General features: G+C 50.1%; 16 non-coding genes and 3 pseudogenes across 16 annotated transcripts; 1 reads left to right on the top strand and 18 right to left on the bottom strand.

Moving 5' to 3' along the window:
• Positions 1-484: 484 nt before the first annotated feature.
• On the bottom strand, positions 485-676 carry LOC140379788 (U2 spliceosomal RNA). The gene has a single exon (XR_011930720.1). It is a non-coding gene; the product is annotated as a U2 spliceosomal RNA (small nuclear RNA).
• Positions 677-841: 165 nt separating this feature from the next.
• Positions 842-1006, bottom strand: LOC140379781 (U1 spliceosomal RNA). The gene has a single exon (XR_011930714.1). It is a non-coding gene; the product is annotated as a U1 spliceosomal RNA (small nuclear RNA).
• A 287-nt stretch (positions 1007-1293) lies between these two features.
• On the bottom strand, positions 1294-1407 carry LOC140379804 (U5 spliceosomal RNA). The gene has a single exon (XR_011930734.1). It is a non-coding gene; the product is annotated as a U5 spliceosomal RNA (small nuclear RNA).
• Positions 1408-2455: 1048 nt separating this feature from the next.
• On the bottom strand, positions 2456-2647 carry LOC140379786 (U2 spliceosomal RNA). Its single transcript, XR_011930719.1, has one exon. It is a non-coding gene; the product is annotated as a U2 spliceosomal RNA (small nuclear RNA).
• A 165-nt stretch (positions 2648-2812) lies between these two features.
• Positions 2813-2977, bottom strand: LOC140379780 (U1 spliceosomal RNA). Its single transcript, XR_011930713.1, has one exon. It is a non-coding gene; the product is annotated as a U1 spliceosomal RNA (small nuclear RNA).
• A 287-nt stretch (positions 2978-3264) lies between these two features.
• On the bottom strand, positions 3265-3378 carry LOC140379812 (U5 spliceosomal RNA). The gene has a single exon (XR_011930742.1). It is a non-coding gene; the product is annotated as a U5 spliceosomal RNA (small nuclear RNA).
• A 1053-nt stretch (positions 3379-4431) lies between these two features.
• On the bottom strand, positions 4432-4623 carry LOC140379796 (U2 spliceosomal RNA). The gene has a single exon (XR_011930728.1). It is a non-coding gene; the product is annotated as a U2 spliceosomal RNA (small nuclear RNA).
• A 165-nt stretch (positions 4624-4788) lies between these two features.
• On the bottom strand, positions 4789-4954 carry LOC140379795 (U1 spliceosomal RNA). Its single transcript, XR_011930727.1, has one exon. It is a non-coding gene; the product is annotated as a U1 spliceosomal RNA (small nuclear RNA).
• Positions 4955-5241: 287 nt separating this feature from the next.
• On the bottom strand, positions 5242-5355 carry LOC140379814 (U5 spliceosomal RNA). Its single transcript, XR_011930743.1, has one exon. It is a non-coding gene; the product is annotated as a U5 spliceosomal RNA (small nuclear RNA).
• A 1048-nt stretch (positions 5356-6403) lies between these two features.
• On the bottom strand, positions 6404-6595 carry LOC140379785 (U2 spliceosomal RNA). Its single transcript, XR_011930718.1, has one exon. It is a non-coding gene; the product is annotated as a U2 spliceosomal RNA (small nuclear RNA).
• A 166-nt stretch (positions 6596-6761) lies between these two features.
• LOC140379777 (U1 spliceosomal RNA) lies at positions 6762-6927 on the bottom strand. The gene has a single exon (XR_011930710.1). It is a non-coding gene; the product is annotated as a U1 spliceosomal RNA (small nuclear RNA).
• Positions 6928-7214: 287 nt separating this feature from the next.
• On the bottom strand, positions 7215-7328 carry LOC140379803 (U5 spliceosomal RNA). The gene has a single exon (XR_011930733.1). It is a non-coding gene; the product is annotated as a U5 spliceosomal RNA (small nuclear RNA).
• A 561-nt stretch (positions 7329-7889) lies between these two features.
• Positions 7890-7962, top strand: trnav-cac (transfer RNA valine (anticodon CAC)). Its single transcript has one exon. It is a non-coding gene; the product is annotated as a tRNA-Val (tRNA).
• Positions 7963-8376: 414 nt separating this feature from the next.
• On the bottom strand, positions 8377-8568 carry LOC140379784 (U2 spliceosomal RNA). The gene has a single exon (XR_011930717.1). It is a non-coding gene; the product is annotated as a U2 spliceosomal RNA (small nuclear RNA).
• Positions 8569-8733: 165 nt separating this feature from the next.
• LOC140379776 (U1 spliceosomal RNA) lies at positions 8734-8899 on the bottom strand. The gene has a single exon (XR_011930709.1). It is a non-coding gene; the product is annotated as a U1 spliceosomal RNA (small nuclear RNA).
• Positions 8900-9186: 287 nt separating this feature from the next.
• LOC140379802 (U5 spliceosomal RNA) lies at positions 9187-9300 on the bottom strand. Its single transcript, XR_011930732.1, has one exon. It is a non-coding gene; the product is annotated as a U5 spliceosomal RNA (small nuclear RNA).
• A 1028-nt stretch (positions 9301-10328) lies between these two features.
• LOC140379799 (U2 spliceosomal RNA) lies at positions 10329-10503 on the bottom strand (annotated as a pseudogene).
• A 196-nt stretch (positions 10504-10699) lies between these two features.
• Positions 10700-12588, bottom strand: LOC140379771 (uncharacterized; annotated as a pseudogene).
• Positions 12589-15531: 2943 nt separating this feature from the next.
• LOC140379800 (U2 spliceosomal RNA) lies at positions 15532-15667 on the bottom strand (annotated as a pseudogene).
• Positions 15668-16092: the final 425 nt, after the last annotated feature.

The following is a 16092-nucleotide window of genomic DNA, read 5'->3' as shown; positions in this document are numbered from 1 at the left end:
TCTGTAGTGTAGCGGTTATCATGTTTGCCTCACACGCAAAAGGTCCCCGGCTCGAAACCGGGCAGAAGCACGCCCTCATGCGAAGACTTTACTTGTCGAGGATGGGTTTGAAAGTCGGTGTTGCGTTTGACCCCCCCCCCAAAAAAAAAAAAACAACTAGTCACATGTACTGTACTTCACAAAGGGGCCACTCAAATTCCAAAGGTGGCCTATTTTGCACAAGGGTTTACGTGGAATGGGCTACCTCCCAAGGGGGTTGGGTTTAGGAACAGATACTTCACCTTCCCTCCCCCTCTTCTCCAGTCAGGGCTTTTGGCGGGAGATTTGAAATATCCAGCCCTTCCACTCAAAACGTCTCCGAGAATTTTTGTCCACTTCCGGAGCAGACAAACGGCAAGGAAGCGTTTAACATGAGGGTATGATGGCACATTTGCATGTAACGTGACGGCGAAAACAAACTGAATGACTTTTTTTAACCTGTGAGAGGAGGTGCACCGTTCTCGGAGGTACTGCAATACCGAGCCGATGCGTGGAGTGGACGGAGCAAGCCCCAAATTCCATCTCCCTGGTCCAAAAATCAATTTAATATACGGTCCCCGGGTAGGGGACGTATCAGATATTAAACTGATAAGAACAGATACTACACTTGATCTTAGCCAAAAGGCCGAGAAGCGATGCCCACAATGGGTTCGGGGAGCAGTGAGCTCTCCCCACGCTGACCCTCCCGTCAACGGTCCAAAGCGGCGCCCGCGCAAAGCGCCCGGCGGAGGGGCCGGAGCGCGAGCGGCGTACATGGAAACGACCCTTTGGGTTTTTTTTTTTTTCCTCTGACAAAAAACAAGAGGGGAGAGCGCGAACTAGTCCCCCACTACCAGAAATTATGCAGTTGAGATTCCCACATTTGGGGAATTCACAGGGGTCAGCACATCCTGTTTGTGCAATGGACGAGCCTCGCCCTGGGTGAACCACCTTCCTGATCATGGTGTCGCCCCTGCCAGGTAAGTATGAGTTGCTCCGCTCCGAGCCAAGGCCCAGGCCCTGGAAGAGGCAATGTGGCAGCATGGTCCTTCCGGCCATTTGCATGGACCAGCTTCCACCCGACGATTGAGCCCCAGGTTAAACGGCAGCGATACACACGCAAGTCTGTGCGTTCTAAGCACTCTTTTTTACTTTTAAAGTTCTTGAACACGGGATGCCAAACGGAGGGTACGCAAGGGCATGTTTAAAGGCCGACAAGACACAACCTTTGCTCTTGGAGGATGACCGCTTGCTTGCTTTAGACATAGGTAGAAAAGCCCCGCATTGAAGCAGGGCATCAAAAAATTGGAAAGATCTCTTGTTGTCCCTCTCCACGGAAATCTTTAGTAAAAGGCGAAAGATTTATACGCTCTGAAGAGAAACAAGAGTGCCACGTTGCAGCGCCACACGGCGTCCAGTACTTGAGGGCACATGGGGCTTCATCACGGGCAGTGTACTTCTGTTCACGCGCTCATTTGCATCGGCGGTCGCGCGGCAAAAGGGACACGACAGGCTCGCACGTCGTTTCTGTAGTGTAGCGGTTATCACGTTCGCCTAATGCGCGAAAGGTCCTCGGCTCGAAACCGGGCAGAAACAAAGCCTCCTTTTATGTTTGCTTCAATCTTTGACACGGTTCATTCCAAACTCGATGGTTTATTCCTAGAAAAGAGGGAGGAGCGGCGGAATTGTCGGCGTAGTCCTTCAAACTTTTCATCACAGAGATCGGGGGAAAAAGACACCGACACACACGCCCAAAAAAAAAAAAAAAAAAAAGGGGCCCCCCTGCAGCCCCATATGTCCTCGTTAGTATAGTGGACAGTATCTCCGCTTGTCACGCGGAAGACCTGGGTTCGATTCCCAGACGGGGAGAGAAAGTGCGTTTTACCCAGCACGAAAGCGTTGCACTGACGCTGAGGACTTGTCCCACCAACGTACCTGCGCTACACTATCGCTTCTGTAGTGTAGCGGTTATCATGTTTGCCTCACACGCAAAAGGTCCCCGGCTCGAAACCGGGCAGAAGCACGCCCTCATGCGAAGACTTTACTTGTCGAGGATGGGTTTGAAAGTCGGTGTTGCGTTTGACCCCCCCCCCAAAAAAAAAAAAACAACTAGTCACATGTACTGTACTTCACAAAGGGGCCACTCAAATTCCAAAGGTGGCCTATTTTGCACAAGGGTTTACGTGGAATGGGCTACCTCCCAAGGGGGTTGGGTTTAGGAACAGATACTTCACCTTCCCTCCCCCTCTTCTCCAGTCAGGGCTTTTGGCGGGAGATTTGAAATATCCAGCCCTTCCACTCAAAACGTCTCCGAGAATTTTTGTCCACTTCCGGAGCAGACAAACGGCAAGGAAGCGTTTAACATGAGGGTATGATGGCACATTTGCATGTAACGTGACGGCGAAAACAAACTGAATGACTTTTTTTAACCTGTGAGAGGAGGTGCACCGTTCTCGGAGGTACTGCAATACCGAGCCGATGCGTGGAGTGGACGGAGCAAGCCCCAAATTCCATCTCCCTGGTCCAAAAATCAATTTAATATACGGTCCCCGGGTAGGGGACGTATCAGATATTAAACTGATAAGAACAGATACTACACTTGATCTTAGCCAAAAGGCCGAGAAGCGATGCCCACAATGGGTTCGGGGAGCAGTGAGCTCTCCCCACGCTGACCCTCCCGTCAACGGTCCAAAGCGGCGCCCGCGCAAAGCGCCCGGCGGAGGGGCCGGAGCGCGAGCGGCGTACATGGAAACGACCCTTTGGGTTTTTTTTTTTTTCCTCTGACAAAAAACAAGAGGGGAGAGCGCGAACTAGTCCCCCACTACCAGAAATTATGCAGTTGAGATTCCCACATTTGGGGAATTCACAGGGGTCAGCACATCCTGTTTGTGCAATGGACGAGCCTCGCCCTGGGTGAACCACCTTCCTGATCATGGTGTCGCCCCTGCCAGGTAAGTATGAGTTGCTCCGCTCCGAGCCAAGGCCCAGGCCCTGGAAGAGGCAATGTGGCAGCATGGTCCTTCCGGCCATTTGCATGGACCAGCTTCCACCCGACGATTGAGCCCCAGGTTAAACGGCAGCGATACACACGCAAGTCTGTGCGTTCTAAGCACTCTTTTTTACTTTTAAAGTTCTTGAACACGGGATGCCAAACGGAGGGTACGCAAGTGCATGTTTAAAGGCCGACAAGACACAACCTTTGCTCTTGGAGGATGACCGCTTGCTTGCTTTAGACATAGGTAGAAAAGCCCCGCATTGAAGCAGGGCATCAAAAAATTGGAAAGATCTCTTGTTGTCCCTCTCCACGGAAATCTTTAGTAAAAGGCGAAAGATTTATATGCTCTGAAGAGAAACAAGAGTGCCACGTTGCAGCGCCACACGGCGTCCAGTACTTGAGGGCACACGGGGCTTCATCACGGGCAGTGTACTTCTGTTCATGCGCTCATTTGCATCGGCGGTCGCGCGGCAAAAGGGACACGACAGGCTCGCACGTCGTTTCTGTAGTGTAGCGGTTATCACGTTCGCCTAACGCGCGTAAGGTCCTCGGCTCGAAACCGGGCAGAAACAAAGCCTCCTTTTATGTTTGCTTCAATCTTTGACACGGTTCATTCCAAACTCGATGGTTTATTCCTAGAAAAGAGGGAGGAGCGGCGGAATTGTCGGCGTAGTCCTTCAAACTTTTCATCACAGAGATCGGGGGAAAAAGACACCGACACACACGCCCAAAAAAAAAAAAAAAAAAAAGGGGCCCCCCTGCAGCCCCATATGTCCTCGTTAGTATAGTGGACAGTATCTCCGCTTGTCACGCGGAAGACCTGGGTTCGATTCCCAGACGGGGAGAGAAAGTGCGTTTTACCCAGCACGAAAGCGTTGCACTGATGCTGAGGACTTGTCCCACCAACGTACCTGCACTACACTATCGCTTCTGTAGTGTAGCGGTTATCATGTTTGCCTCACACGCAAAAGGTCCCCGGCTCGAAACCGGGCAGAAGCACGCCCTCATGCGAAGACTTTACTTGTCGAGGATGGGTTTGAAAGTCGGTGTTGCGTTTGACCCCCCCCCCCCCCCAAAAAAAACAAAACAACTAGTCACATGTACTGTACTTCACAAAGGGGCCACTCAAATTCCAAAGGTGGCCTATTTTGCACAAGGGTTTACGTGGAATGGGCTACCTCCCAAGGGGGTTGGGTTTAGGAACAGATACTTCACCTTCCCTCCCCCTCTTCTCCAGTCAGGGCTTTTGGCGGGAGATTTGAAATATCCAGCCCTTCCACTCAAAACGTCTCCGAGAATTTTTGTCCACTTCCGGAGCAGACAAACGGCAAGGAAGCGTTTAACATGAGGGTATGATGGCACATTTGCATGTAACGTGACGGCGAAAACAAACTGAATGACTTTTTTTAACCTGAGAGAGGAGGTGCACCGTTTTCGGAGGTACTGCAATACCGAGCCGATGCGTGGAGTGGACGGAGCAAGCCCCAAATTCCATCTCCCTGGTCCAAAAATCAATTTAATATACGGTCCCCGGGTAGGGGACGTATCAGATATTAAACTGATAAGAACAGATACTACACTTGATCTTAGCCAAAAGGCCGAGAAGCGATGCCCACAATGGGTTCGGGGAGCAGTGAGCTCTCCCCACGCTGACCCTCCCGTCAACGGTCCAAAGCGGCGCCCGCGCAAAGCGCCCGGCGGAGGGGCCGGAGCGCGAGCGGCGTACATGGAAACGACCCTTTGGGTTTTTTTTTTTTTCCTCTGACAAAAAACAAGAGGGGAGAGCGCGAACGCAGTCCCCCACTACCAGAAATTATGCAGTTGAGATTCCCACATTTGGGGAATTCACAGGGGTCAGCACATCCTGTTTGTGCAATGGACGAGCCTCGCCCTGGGTGAACCACCTTCCTGATCATGGTGTCGCCCCTGCCAGGTAAGTATGAGTTGCTCCGCTCCGAGCCAAGGCCCAGGCCCTGGAAGAGGCAATGTGGCAGCATGGTCCTTCCGGCCATTTGCATGGACCAGCTTCCACCCGACGATTGAGCCCCAGGTTAAACGGCAGCGATACACACGCAAGTCTGTGCGTTCTAAGCACTCTTTTTTACTTTTAAAGTTCTTGAACACGGGATGCCAAACGGAGGGTACGCAAGGGCATGTTTAAAGGCCGACAAGACACAACCTTTGCTCTTGGAGGATGACCGCTTGCTTGCTTTAGACATAGGTAGAAAAGCCCCGCATTGAAGCAGGGCATCAAAAAATTGGAAAGATCTCTTGTTGTCCCTCTCCACGGAAATCATTAGTAAAAGGCGAAAGATTTATACGCTCTGAAGAGAAAAAAGAGTGCCACGTTGCAGCGCCACACGGCGTCCAGTACTTGAGGGCACACGGGGCTTCATCACGGGCAGTGTACTTCTGTTCACGCGCTCATTTGCATCGGCGGTCGCGCGGCAAAAGGGACACGACAGGCTCGCACGTCGTTTCTGTAGTGTAGCGGTTATCACGTTCGCCTAACGCGCGAAAGGTCCTCGGCTCGAAACCGGGCAGAAACAAAGCCTCCTTTTATGTTTGCTTCAATCTTTGACACGGTTCATTCCAAACTCGATGGTTTATTCCTAGAAAAGAGGGAGGAGCGGCGGAATTGTCGGCGTAGTCCTTCAAACTTTTCATCACAGAGATCGGGGGAAAAAGACACCGACACACACGCCCAAAAAAAAAAAAAAAAAAAAGGGGCCCCCCTGCAGCCCCATATGTCCTCGTTAGTATAGTGGACAGTATCTCCGCTTGTCACGCGGAAGACCTGGGTTCGATTCCCAGACGGGGAGAGAAAGTGCGTTTTACCCAGCACGAAAGCGTTGCACTGACGCTGAGGACTTGTCCCACCAACGTACCTGCGCTACACTATCGCTTCTGTAGTGTAGCGGTCATCATGTTTGCCTCACACGCAAAAGGTCCCCGGCTCGAAACCGGGCTGAAGCACGCCCTCATGCGAAGACTTTACTTGTCGAGGATGGGTTTGAAAGTCGGTGTTGCGTTTGACCCCCCCCCCAAAAAAAAAAAAACAACTAGTCACATGTACTGTACTTCACAAAGGGGCCACTCAAATTCCAAAGGTGGCCTATTTTGCACAAGGGTTTACGTGGAATGGGCTACCTCCCAAGGGGGTTGGGTTTAGGAACAGATACTTCACCTTCCCTCCCCCTCTTCTCCAGTCAGGGCTTTTGGCGGGAGATTTGAAATATCCAGCCCTTCCACTCAAAACGTCTCCGAGAATTTTTGTCCACTTCCGGAGCAGACAAACGGCAAGGAAGCGTTTAACATGAGGGTATGATGGCACATTTGCATGTAACGTGACGGCGAAAACAAACTGAATGACTTTTTTTAACCTGAGAGAGGAGGTGCACCGTTCTCGGAGGTACTGCAATACCGAGCCGATGCGTGGAGTGGACGGAGCAAGCCCCAAATTCCATCTCCCTGGTCCAAAAATCAATTTAATATACGGTCCCCGGGTAGGGGACGTATCAGATATTAAACTGATAAGAACAGATACTACACTTGATCTTAGCCAAAAGGCCGAGAAGCGATGCCCAGAATGGGTTCGGGGAGCAGTGAGCTCTCCCCACGCTGACCCTCCCGTCAACGGTCCAAAGCGGCGCCCGCGCAAAGCGCCCGGCGGAGGGGCCGGAGCGCGAGCGGCGTACATGGAAACGACCCTTTGGGTTTTTTTTTTTTTTCCTCTGACAAAAAACAAGAGAGGAGAGCGCGAACGCAGTCCCCCACTACCAGAAATTATGCAGTTGAGATTCCCACATTTGGGGAATTCACAGGGGTCAGCACATCCTGTTTGTGCAATGGACGAGCCTCGCCCTGGGTGAACCACCTTCCTGATCATGGTGTCGCCCCTGCCAGGTAAGTATGAGTTCCTCCGCTCCGAGCCAAGGCCCAGGCCCTGGAAGAGGCAATGTGGCAGCATGGTCCTTCCGGCCATTTGCATGGACCAGCTTCCACCCGACGATTGAGCCCCAGGTTAAACGGCAGCGATACACACGCAAGTCTGTGCGTTCTAAGCACTCTTTTTTACTTTTAAAGTTCTTGAACACGGGATGCCAAACGGAGGGTACGCAAGGGCATGTTTAAAGGTCGACAAGACACAACCTTTGCTCTTGGAGGATGACCGCTTGCTTGCTTTAGACATAGGTAGAAAAGCCCCGCATTGAAGCAGGGCATCAAAAAATTGGAAAGATCTCTTGTTGTCCCTCTCCACGGAAATCTTTAGTAAAAGGCGAAAGATTTATACGCTCTGAAGAGAAACAAGAGTGCCACGTTGCAGCGCCACACGGCGTCCAGTACTTGAGGGCACACGGGGCTTCATCACGGGCAGTGTACTTCTGTTCACGCGCTCATTTGCATCGGCGGTCGCGCGGCAAAAGGGACACGACAGGCTCGCACGTCGTTTCTGTAGTGTAGCGGTTATCACGTTCGCCTAACACGCGTAAGGTCCTCGGCTCGAAACCGGGCAGAAACAAAGCCTCCTTTTATGTTTGCTTCAATCTTTGACACGGTTCATTCCAAACTCGATGGTTTATTCCTAGAAAAGAGGGAGGAGCGGCGGAATTGTCGGCGTAGTCCTTCAAACTTTTCATCACAGAGATCGGGGGAAAAAGACACCGACACACACGCCCAAAAAAAAAAAAAAAAAAAAGGGGCCCCCCTGCAGCCCCATATGTCCTCGTTAGTATAGTGGACAGTATCTCCGCTTGTCACGCGGAAGACCTGGGTTCGATTCCCAGACGGGGAGAGAAAGTGCGGTTTACCCAGCACGAAAGCGTTGCACTGACGCTGAGGACTTGTCCCACCAACGTACCTGCGCTACACTATCGCTTCTGTAGTGTAGCGGTTATCACGTTTGCCTCACACGCAAAAGGTCCCCGGCTCGAAACCGGGCAGAAGCACGCCCTCATGCGAAGACTTTACTTGTCGAGGATGGGTTTGAAAGTCGGTGTTGCGTTTGACCCCCCCCCAAAAAAAAAAAAAACAACTAGTCACATGTACTGTACTTCACAAAGGAGCCACTCAAATTCCAAAGGTGGCCTATTTTGCACAAGGGTTTACGTGGAATGGGCTACCTCCCAAGGGGGTTGGGTTTAGGAACAGATACTTCACCTTCCCTCCCCCTCTTCTCCAGTCAGGGCTTTTGGCGGGAGATTTGAAATATCCAGCCCTTCCACTCAAAACGTCTCCGAGAATTTTTGTCCACTTCCGGAGCAGACAAACGGCAAGGAAGCGTTTAACATGAGGGTATGATGGCACATTTGCATGTAACGTGACGGCGAAAACAAACTGAATGACTTTTTTTAACCGGAGAGAGGAGGTGCACCGTTCTCGGAGGTACTGCAATACCGAGCCGATGCGTGGAGTGGACGGAGCAAGCCCCAAATTCCATCTCCCTGGTCCAAAAATCAATTTAATATACGGTCCCCGGGTAGGGGACGTATCAGATATTAAACTGATAAGAACAGATACTACACTTGATCTTAGCCAAAAGGCCGAGAAGCGATGCCCACAATGGGTTCGGGGAGCAGTGAGCTCTCCCCACGCTGACCCTCCCGTCAACGGTCCAAAGCGGCGCCCGCACAAAGCGCCCGGCGGAGGGGCCGGAGCGCGAGCGGCGTACATGGAAACGACCCTTTGGGTTTTTTTTTTTTTCCTCTGACAAAAAACAAGAGGGGAGAGCGCGAACGCAGTCCCCCACTACCAGAAATTATGCAGTTGAGATTCCCACATTAGGGGAATTCACAGGGGTCAGCACATCCTGTTTGTGCAATGGACGAGCCTCGCCCTGGGTGAACCACCTTCCTGATCATGGTGTCGCCCCTGCCAGGTAAGTATGAGTTGCTCCGCTCCGAGCCAAGGCCCAGGCCCTGGAAGAGGCAATGTGGCAGCATGGTCCTTCCGGCCATTTGCATGGACCAGCTTCCACCCGACGATTGAGCCCCAGGTTAAACGGCAGCGATACACACGCAAGTCTGTGCGTTCTAAGCACTCTTTTTTACTTTTAAAGTTCTTGAACACGGGATGCCAAACGGAGGGTACGCAAGGGCATGTTTAAAGGCCGACAAGACACAACCTTTGCTCTTGGAGGATGACCGCTTGCTTGCTTTAGACATAGGTAGAAAAGCCCCGCATTGAAGCAGGGCATCAAAAAATTGGAAAGATCTCTTGTTGTCCCTCTCCACGGAAATCTTTAGTAAAAGGCGAAAGATTTATACGCTCTGAAGAGAAACAAGAGTGCCACGTTGCAGCGCCACACGGCGTCCAGTACTTGAGGGCACACGGGGCTTCATCACGGGCAGTGTACTTCTGTTCACGCGCTCATTTGCATCGGCGGTCGCGCGGCAAAAGGGACACGACAGGCTCGCACGTCGTTTCTGTAGTGTAGCGGTTATCACGTTCGCCTAACGCGCGAAAGGTCCTCGGCTCGAAACCGGGCAGAAACAAAGCCTCCTTTTATGTTTGCTTCAATCTTTGACACGGTTCATTCCAAACTCGATGGTTTATTCCTAGAAAAGAGGGAGGAGCGGCGGAATTGTCGGCGTAGTCCTTCAAACTTTTCATCACAGAGATCGGGGGAAAAAGACACCGACACACACGCCCAAAAAAAAAAAAAAAAAAAAGGGGCCCCCCTGCAGCCCCATATGTTCTCGTTAGTATAGTGGACAGTATCTCCGCTTGTCACGCGGAAGACCTGGGTTCGATTCCCAGACGGGGAGAGAAAGTGCGTTTTACCCAGCACGAAAGCGTTGCACTGACGCTGAGGACTTGTCCCACCAACGTACCTGCGCTACACTATCGCTTCTGTAGTGAAGCGGTTATCATGTTTGCCTCACACGCATAAGGTCCCCGGCTCGAAATGCGAAGACTTTACTTGTCGACGATGGGTTTGAAAGTTGGTGTTGCGTTTGACCCCCCCCCCAAAAAAAAACAAAACAACTAGTCACATGTACTGTACTTCACAAAGGGGCCACTCAAATTCCAAAGGTGGCCTATTTTGCACAAGGGTTTACGTGGAATGGGCTACCTCCCAAGGGGGTTGGGTTTAGGAACAGATACTTCACCTTCCCTCCCCCTCTTCTCCAGTCAGGGCTTTTGGCGGGAGATTTGAAATATCCAGCCCTTCCACTCAAAACGTCTCCGAGAATTTTTGTCCACTTCCGGAGCAGACAAACGGCAAGGAAGCGTTTAACATGAGGGTATGATGGCACATTTGCATGTAACGTGACGGCGAAAACAAACTGAATGACTTTTTTTAACCTGAGAGAGGAGGTGCACCGTTCTCGGAGGTACTGCAATACCGAGCCGATGCGTGGAGTGGACGGAGCAAGCCCCAAATTCCATCTCCCTGGTCCAAAAATCAATTTAATATACGGTCCCCGGGTAGGGGACGTATCAGATATTAAACTGATAAGAACAGATTGTTTCTTTCGAAAAAGTTTATTGACACCATAAACAATATTGATCACATTTCATTGATTTACATTTTCACATTGTTTCTTTTTTGCACATTTTTACACACATCAACAATAAAACCTATGGTTTAATAAATAGGTTTTCATTAAAGTGGTTTAGTGATAAAATGGCTAAAAACAATGTTTATTTAAATAAATGTGTCAATAAAAGTGTCCATTAAAAGGGAGTGCAGTTCATAAAAGCCCTCTTTGTGCAGAAGCGGGGTGAGTCCCAATCCAGAATAACTCAACCTGCTCCCCCAAACATTTGCTCTCTCGGGAGCCTGTGATGTTCAGAGGAGGCTCTCTCCCACAGCTCCTCTTTTGGAGAGCCAGGCCGCTGCGGCTTTGACCTGCGAGTGAGGCTTCCGGTATCCTTGTCCGAATGAGCACAGAGGCGATTTCTTCTTTGTGGCTGTGTCCTATGGCCCGCCGCCTGCAGCTACAGCCTCTCGGACTGTAGCTGCTGCCTTCCGGATCACAGCCACGGGGGGGATCTGCATGTGCCTTCCTACCAACAGGTTTCTGGAGGTCCAGATGGCGTCTTTGATGGCGGCGAGGGTGAGCCAAATTCTTGAGAAGTTATTTTTTGTTACTCTCTGACTTAGGCCCACCCCGTACAGCATCAGCTGGGCTGTCAGGACCTCCCCTGCTGGTAGGTACGGGAATTGCAAGGATCCGGCTATTGCCCACTGGTCGACGGCGGCGCTGCACTCCAAGGGGAAGTGCCTCACCGACTCAGGCGCGCCACAATCTGGTCGGGGGCAGGATGCGTTTCGGGACTGTCCTCGGGAGTGCATCACGGCTCTGACCGGGAGAACCTCATGAGCCACCATCCAGGACAGGTCCCGGAGTCTGTTTGGGAGAGAAGGATGGTTGACATTGCGCCAAACTTGTGATGGCTCACCAAGTGCGAGCCCACGCACTGGACTCACTGGTTCCCGCTCCTGCACAGAAGAAATTATAAAACGGTGGTTGGTTAAAAGTTGCAACTCCTCCTGCTCTAGGTTAAAATGCTTTAAAAAGGTGGGGATGAAAGCATAAAACTTAGGCAGGTTAGAAGACACTGGTGTTCTCAGGTCGATCGGTAAAAACTTCTTGGTCCTCAGGTAGGAACCCATCCAGTATCGTGTGAAGGCTGTAGTCTTTGGATTTCTGGATGGGTCCTTTGAAAGTGTCAGGTGCATTGCCGTGTATATGGCTCCCAGGAAAAGGTGGAGGTCCGGGACGCCTTTCCCCCCTTTTTCTTTGGTTCTCTTCATGACATCTCTTCTTATTCTTTCCCACTTTGACCCCCATAAGAAGTAAAAGATTGCCCTCTCCACAGTTAAAAGCACGCTCCTTGGAGGGATAAAAACAGAACAAATTAGTAAAAACAAGGGTAAAATCATTAACTTGACGATTAAAACCTTCCCTTCCATGGTCAGTCCTCTAAATGTCCAGAGTCCCAGTCTTTGCCTAACTTTTCCTATCAGGTTGCCCCAATTTGCATTTCCACCCCCCTCCCGGTCAAACTTGATTCCCAGTATCTTTTGTCCTTGGGTCACAGTGAGGGGGAGTCCGGCGGTCTCGTCGGGGGTCCATGGTCCATAAAATTGGGCTTGGGTCTTGGTCCTGTTAAGTCTAGACCCAGAGGCCAGTCCAAACCAGTCCGTCAAGTCCAAAGTCCTGTTTACAGATAAAAGGTCAGTGCATAAAATGTTCACGTCGTCCATGTATAAAATGCATCCCCCCCCCACCCGGGATGCCCACCCCTTTGATTAGTTGATCCCTTCTCAAGAACGTACAGGAGGGCAGATAACGGACAGCCCTGACGGACACCGCAGTTGATTTGCACTGCTTTTGTAAGATGCCCGTTAACAATGAATCTGCTGCTGATCCCGCGGTATAGCAGCTCCACCCACTCTAAATACCTCTCAGGTAAGCCCACTTTTTGCAGTACCGCAAAGAGGTACTGGTGCGAGACCCGATCAAAAGCCTTCTCGAAGTCTAAATTTAGGACTACTAGCCGAATGTTTCTGTCTCTCGCATAACAGATGGTGTCTCTGATTCTATGCTGTCGGTGATCTTCCTCCCGGGCCGGCCCCGTCGGCCCCCGGGGATTTGCCCTTTTTAAAAGTCCTGATATGTTTTGTTGAATCTAAAAGGGGAAAATCCTGGGTTAAAAGCTCACTGTCTGATAAAATGTTTTCAATGCAGTTAAAAAGTGTGTTTAAAACGGTTTAATTTATTTGTTTCGCACCATATAGCTTTTCATAAAACTTTTCAACTGTTTGTTTTAATTCTTCGGTTGTTTGTGCCAGCTGGCCGTCCTCTTTTTTGAGTGTTAAAAATGTTTCACTTTTGTTCAAAATTGTCTTTAAAAAGTACCTTGTGCATTTTTCGTTTTGTTCCAATTATTTTTCTTTTGCTCTTAAAATGATTCCTTTACTTTTTATTTCAGCAAGATCTGACATTTCCTTTTTGATCTTTTTTATTTCTTCATTAAAATCAAGTCCTTCTTTTATTAAGTTAAAATATCTTTGCAACCGTTTCTGCAGTCCCAACATGCGGCTATTCTCTTTTATTTTTTTATTTTTCCCCATGTGTCTAAAAAAAGTCCTAGTCCTAGATTTGACCATCTCCCACCAGTGTGCTCGTGTCTCATGTAAGTCTTGAAGGGTCTGCCAGTCCTTGAACTGCTCCCTGTACTGACTGATGGTGTCAGCATCGTTTAACAGGGAGCGGTTCAACTTCCATAGACCACTTCCTGAAGTCAAACCCGAGGACAGTGACAGAGTGCAGGAAAGCATCACGTGATCAGAAAAGAAAACAGGGGTCAATCTAGCATCGGTAGGTGGGCAGTCCCTGGTAAAAACGTAGTCAATGCGAGAGGCTCTGGTGCCATCACCACTGAACCAGATGAAGCCCAACTCTCTAGGATGCATGGTTTTGAAACAGTCTCGTAGTTTAAAATCCCTACACAAACCCTGCAATAAAACCGATGTTTTGTCTAGTTGAAAATCCCCTGTTCTGTTCCTATCATCTTTGGTTAAAATACAGTTTGAATCCCCTGCTAAAATAAAAGGAGTTCTACCTAGCATGTGGAACTGCAGATCTTCTAAAAACTCATACCTGTTGTGTTTATCAGTAAAACCATAAATATTTAAGAGTTTAAAATCCCGCCCCATAAAACTCAGATGTATTAAAAGTGCTGCCCGTTACCGTCACCAGGGGGTTCTTGATTAAAATGGCCACGTCATCATTTTTATTTTGGTTGGAGCCACTCCAGACGGATGTGTGTGGCCACCACTCCTCCCAGTCTCTGTAATGATTTAAAAACGGTAGACAACATTCTTGTAATAAAAACACATCCGAGTTTAAAGAGTTAAGACAGGATAAAATGCTCTGGGCTCTAACTCTAGACTTCACACTTCTGACATTGATTGTTGAGAATGTGATCGCCATGAGCATGGTTGAAAACAGATATAACAATAAAACGAAATAAAACAGTTAAAATCCGGTTAAAAGAGACCGTTATGGAGGACCTTGTAAATGTTGCTCTGCCTTCTCTCTTGTAGGTGAGAGAGGAGGGGTTTTAGCAACGTGTCCCCTTCTGTCCATTCTTTTCATGGGGAAAGTCCTTGGGGTTGATTTCATAGCTACCGTGAGGAACGAGACCTCTTTGGGTGAATCGGAGGGGAAGGTTCTGGGCTCCTCCACAGAGTCACTGTCTGAGAGGGTCCCAGGTCTCTTCTCCGAGAGCAAGTTACTCTCAGAGGACGATTCTGACAGAGGCCTCTTGAGGTACTGGGCGTGGTTCAGGAGGGAGTTCAGACACTCATCCAGGGGGTCCGGAGGCCCGAGGGGTCCCATCGCCTCTATGGTCCCGAGTTCCATTTGGGTTTCAGGAATGGAGGCCTCCTCAGGCCTCTGTTCCCCCTCCCCGTCTGAGTGTCAGTGGATGGGACTCCCGCAGGCACCACCACCCCCTCCCAAGTGTGTGTGGGTGGAGCCTCCGCAGGCCCCACCTCCTCCTACTGGGTCTGTGTAGGAGGAGCCTCCGTACCCACCCTCTCCCCCTCAGCCCCCTCCTTTCCAAGTAGCTCTTCCACCATTTTTTCAAGTCCTCCATGTGCTTGTCCGCCATCTTGTTCTTGTGCAACATTTTGGGTTCCGGCCTTCAGTTTGTTGGCAAATGATTTTGGGCAGTCTCTGAAGAGGTGACCTAAGTCCCGACAGAGATTGCACTTTCTGCCATTGGTACATTCCTCGAATGTGTGCCCAATTTCTCTACACTTCCCGCTGACCACTTGAGTGCAAGCCTCCCTGCCCATAATCCCCACACCGCCGGCAGAGCTTGGGTTGTCCTTGGTAGTGGATGTAGCCCCAGTTATCCCCCAGGACTATCATACTAGGCAGGTGCTTCAGGCCTTGGTAGCCCTTGCATTGTTGGATGGGGACCCTCCAGCTGCCTGTCCAAATGCCATCCACATCTCTGACCTTGATAGCCTGGCCTTTCACCGTGCAAAATCTTCCCAGCCACATACAAATGTCATCAGCGTCAGAGTTGTCAGTCAAATTCTCCACAATGAATGCTGTAAACTGGGGCTTCACCCCTTCAAACCTTGTCCAGAATTCTTTCAGAACTATCGCAGAGCGAAAGCTCACATCAAAGTCTTTGTTGAAAGGCAGGGTCAAGATACAGTTCAGGTCATCGGCTTTGAAATTCAGAGGTTTCTGGACGAGGTGTCTGGAAAAGTCCAAACGTGAAACTGTGGTACTTTTCCAGACACCTCCTTCAGGGTGAAGCACACGCTGTGGTGCCTCCTCCTGCCGGCATGGGAGGCTGACATTCTGGAGGCACCAACAGCTTAAAACCAAATAAAACTCACTAAAACTAGCTTAAAACCAGATAAAACCAATTTAAAAAAAAATATGTGCAGCTAAAACCAGTTAAGATTGTACTTACAATAAAGTGCTGGGGTGCCTTAAAGGTGTTGAAAAAAATATAACAAAGGTTACAAACAAACAAAAGTACAATTTGTCCTCTGAGGCCAAAGGTAAGTGCCACAAGGGCAAAAACCAGGTTGACCCCAGAGGTGACGCAAACCAAAACCAAATATAGTTGAAGATACTACACTTGCTCTTAGCCAAAAGGCCGAGAAGCGATACCCACAATGGGCCCTTGAGGCCCAACTCAACTGGACCCTCGACCGCCGCTCTTGCGGCCCGACTCAACTGAACCCTTGAAGCCCGACTCAACTGGACCCTTGAGGCCCGACTCAACTGGACCCTTGAAGCCCGACTCAACTGGACCCTTGAATCCCGACTCAACTGTACCCTTGAAACCTGACTCAACTGTACCCTTGAAACCCGACTCAACTGGGCTCTTGCGGCCCGACTCAACTGGACCCTTGAAGCCCGACTCAACTGGACCCTTGAATCCCGACTCAACTGTACCCTTGAAACCCGACTCAACTGTACCCTTGAGGCCCGACTCAAATGGACCCTTGAGGCCCGACTCAACTGGACCCTTGAGGCCCGACTCAACTGTACCCTTGAAACCCGACTCAAATGGACCCTTGAAGCCCGACT

This window comes from Eucyclogobius newberryi, unplaced genomic scaffold (assembly GCF_026437365.1).
Source record: "Eucyclogobius newberryi isolate DKJ021-1_F unplaced genomic scaffold, fEucNew1.0.hap1 SCAF_433, whole genome shotgun sequence".
Taxonomy (NCBI): domain Eukaryota; kingdom Metazoa; phylum Chordata; class Actinopteri; order Gobiiformes; family Gobiidae; genus Eucyclogobius; species Eucyclogobius newberryi.
This window is presented reverse-complemented; position numbering and strand designations above follow the sequence as displayed.